This window comes from Asparagus officinalis, chromosome 7 (genome assembly GCF_001876935.1).
Source record: "Asparagus officinalis chromosome 7, Aspof.V1, whole genome shotgun sequence".
Classification (NCBI taxonomy): Eukaryota; Viridiplantae; Streptophyta; class Magnoliopsida; order Asparagales; family Asparagaceae; genus Asparagus; species Asparagus officinalis.
In genome coordinates, this window is record NC_033800.1 from 83648957 (window position 1) to 83653323 (window position 4367).

The 4367-nt window shown below is 37.2% G+C and overlaps 1 protein-coding gene across 5 annotated transcripts in view; it reads right to left on the reverse strand.

Annotated features, from left to right (window-relative positions):
* LOC109848119 overlaps positions 1-3975 on the reverse strand; it is an 18367-nt gene extending 14392 nt beyond the window's left edge. For all 5 annotated transcript variants that reach the window (XM_020417461.1, XM_020417465.1, XM_020417463.1 and 2 more), the window contains exon 1: positions 3602-3975. The gene's annotated coding sequence lies outside the window, so the exon portion shown is untranslated. The remainder of the gene's footprint in view (positions 1-3601) is intronic.

Here is a 4367-nt window from a genome sequence, read left to right on the forward strand (position 1 = left end):
TATATATATATATATATATATATTTATTGCTTTGTAATCTCTATTTGTCTTGAACTTAATAATTGTTGGATTAATGTTTAATAATTGTGTTGCGTTTGATGATTGTAAGACTAATGTTTTCTATTTCTATTGTACTTGATGACTGGACTTATTTATCTTTCGTGATAATAGTATAATCTACCATTTAAATTTCTTCATAGACTTGTTAATAATTTTCTTGTATATTTGCCAAGATTATTGTGTAAAAATAGGAATGTTATTGTATATTTTCTAACATTATTGCGTAAATTAGGAATGTCAAAAAGGTCTACGGATGGTGATTCTACTAGGGGAAGAATCACATTTCTTTGGTGTGAAATTTTGCTATGGACGAGAAGTTAATTGAAGCTCTTCTGCATCAAGATGTGATTGGAAAACTAGTAAATTCCGTCTTTTCAACAACAGCTTACAATCAAATAGTGGTTGAACCCCAAGAAATATTTCCCGATAAGCCAATTGATAGAGATAATGTGATAACTCGTGTAAAGTATATGACGACAAAATGGGCAGCTTGCTATGACTTGTTTAAGAATGTGGGAAGCAGTTTTGCTTAGAATCGGAACACTAACATGTGGAGTACGGAATCTGAAGTATGGGATCGACTAATTCAAGTAATGAAAAATAACTAGCCACAATCATGAAACTTGTTGAAACACTGAAAAGAGTTTCAGACATGGCTGAAACACTCTTGAGTGTTTCAACCAGTGTTTTCAAATGCGCGCGCCTCATGCGCTTTACGATGCGGGACGGTGGCGATGCGTCCCACATCTGATGCAGCAGCGCCTTTTGCGCCTCGCGTACATCCGTACTTTGTGTAGGATGCATGTAGTGTATTTCCTCATATAGTTTTTTTTTGTTAACATTTCAATCGAGTCTTTATACTTGATATTCCATATCCCAAAAAACAAAATAAATCCATTGGGCTATTTTAATAACCTTCAATTGAGGACCATTACTAATCCTTAGTTTGGATATAAGTCTTGATTTAACATTTGATTTGAAAATTTATGAAATTTGCTACTATGTTGGGTGTTAGCATTAGAAATTAAGGCAATATATTGTGATTTTGTAGCAAGATATTATTTATCATGATATTTTTTATGTAAATTCTAAAAATATGTTCTTTCGCGCTTGATTACATATATTGAAATATTATGTGTGTGGTGTGCGCCTCGCATCACTCGGGCGCGCGCATCGTGTTACGCCTTGCGCATGTGCGCGTAAAGATGCTTTGCGCCTCGCATTGCGCCTCGCGCATTGAAAACACTGGTTTCAACCATGGCTGAAACTCTCTGAAACACTAAAAACTGAGTTTTAGCCATGGCTGAAACTCAATTTTTAGTGTTTCAGCCATGATTGAACACCCTTTTCAAAAATTTAGTTTAAATGTCCAATAGAACTTAAATCTGGATGTTTGTAACGTCACCTTAAAGTCTATACTACAGTGCTACATGATAACTTTGAAGTGTCTACGTATGTGTGAAGAGTTCAAGTTATACATATTGGTATTGGTATTCATGTGCTCCCAATTATTATCATCCTTCTTTAGTTCTTAAGTAAGAGTTGTGCTCCCAATATAAAAAATGCACAAGCACACTAGTGATCAAATTTGATTAGTTTTCAGAGTTGGAGAAAATATGAGGTATTTAAAGCACCAAACGTAACAGTGAGTCAAAAAAGGAATCAAGAGAGGGGGTTTGTAGGAAAATATGAGAGGTATTCAATAGTTTTCAGTGGTTGTCACATTGTCACATTGTTTCTCATCCACGCTTGCCAATCATTTTATTTGGAATTCATTTTCAGGCTCATCCAGAAGCTATTGAATGGAGGACCAATGCTATTCAAAATTACAGTAAATTACTTTTGCTTTTTGCAGCTGATAGAGCAACAGGAGAGCATGTCGAAATAGCGGCTGAGATACGAGGGAGAAGGCGGGCTTGTACTGAAACTAACAAGGTTGATGTTGATCTTACAATTGACGGCATTGATGAAATGGTTTCCAGGGAGGAAATCATCTTGGAGAGTTTTGATGGTAACCAAGAAGCAATTGACAAAGAAGACTTTCGTGGGGCTACAACGGAGACTAGGTCAACAGCAAATTCACTGAAGAAGAGCAACAAGTCAAAGGAGGATGCTAGTACTGAAAAAAATTATAATAGCATAGAAAAGTGGCTGAAGCAATGCTTGGAAGTGCTGAGATATTCAACAAGGCTCGGAAAAAGACTATAATAAAAGCGGATGATCTTTGGAGTCGTTTGGTTGAGATTGGGGTCGACGACGAACACATTGATGATGCATATACATTCCTACTTAATTCTTCAGAGAATCTAAGTGGAGTACTTGGATGTCCAAGAAAGAGGGAGAAGCAAATACTCGCGAGGATGATGCATAGGGCATCTATGTCACCCCCGCCTCATTATAAGCTTTCTACCTACTCATCTTTAATATTTTAGTTTTTCGCTTTTGATAGATGTTTTGGGTATTTGATGGCAATTGTAGCTTCTTGTCACTTTTTGGTTATTGTATGGCAATTACAAACTTGTTTCCGAATTATGGACGCTTATGGCAAACTTGGAATATTTGATGGTTATTGTAACTTCTTGTCACTTTTTAGTTATTGTATGGCGATTACAAACTTGTCGATTTATGGATGCTTATGACAAACTTGGAACATTGGTCGTTGACTTTTGTTAAATACATGTGGCAAAATTGGTTGGAGAATTTGTGTTTATGTTTTGATAAGATACATCGTGTGTTTTGTCAATTTGTGTTGTGTATTGTTTTGATAAGACCATGTGCTATTAGGATAAGAACAAAGCACTATCCCTTTGGTGTTTATAAATTTCATGAGTTTATGTTACATGAAAATTGAAAAGTTTAAAAAGAACAAACACTGTCCCTTTGGTGTTTATAAATTTCATGAGCTTTTATTTTCTTTTTTATCATTTATTATTTGGTAAAATGTTTTAATACCCTGCAAAGGTCATTTGTATAAATTTACATATATTTTCTTTCCTTCCCTTCCCTCCATTAGCACTCCCAAACAATTTACATTAATTTCACCTTCATTCACCTTACTCAACTCCCAAACAACATATTACAATTCCCCTTCCTTTCCTTACCTTCCTTTCACCTTCATTCACCTTACTCAACTCCCAAACAACATATTACAATTCCCCTTCCTTTCCTTACCTTCCCTTTCCCTTGTTTATCTTACTCAACTCCCAAACAACATATTACAATTCCCCTTCCTTTCCTTACCTTCCCTTTCCCTTGTTTATCTATCCTTCCCTTCCCTCAGTGAACTCCCAAACATAGCATTAGAAAAAATATTGCACATCGGACAGTCTAAAATCCAAATCTGAACTGGAAAAGATTGATTTGAATCCTCAAGTGGCTGGAATGCTCAATTTGATCTTACAAATTTATAAAGAATCTGTAGGTAGATTTTATAAGATTTAACCTCAGCTCGCTAAGAATCTACTACAGTAAAAACACAAAATGACTCAAATTATTCGGAGAAAAAAAATCAAGAAATTGGTTAGCTCATGGAGATCATCACCTGGCCGCCAAGGCTCCAGGAATGAGGCGAGCAGTAAAGGTTCCAGCGGGAGAGAATCCATCACCATCGCCGGGAAGCGAGTGCTCGAGGCTGAACTGGATCGACTTCGATTCAGAGGAGAAGGATGAGGAAGACGATTCGAGATCGGGCTCGCGACGGATTGGGGGAGAGAGGCTAGGGTTAGGGTTAGGGTTTAGGGAGTCGAGATCGGGAAGAGATCGATGTACGCCTTCTAACTCGTCGTCGTTTTGGATGAGCTCGTCGGATTCGAAGGCGGCGGAGGGGGAGGAGAGGAGGTAAGTGAAAAGGAGGAGGGAGAGAGGAGATGACTGCTCGTTGTAGCGAATGGGTTATTCATTTGGGGTGCGGGGGTATTTTGGTGCAAATTGGGTTAATTGCCCTAATGGGGTAAATTTACCAATTTAGATAATTTGAGTGGGATAAAATGAGGTAAAATGGGATAATGAGACAATTTGAGTAGGACAATTGGTATGACATCTACATCATATACAAAAATATACAACAATAAGAATGCACATCCACAGCAAATTGTTCCTAGGATTATCAAGCTCGAAAGAATGTCAAGTTCCTCCATGTATTCTTCTAATGATGATTTACATAAAAACTAAATTTAGATATTAAATCTCATCCACAAATTTAAAAAAAAAAAACAATCAATTACCCACCCACCCACACAGCCACCATGAAACCCGCCCACATCTCCTCCCTTCTCCTCCCCTCTGTAAAATCCCAGCAGGCCTACGAG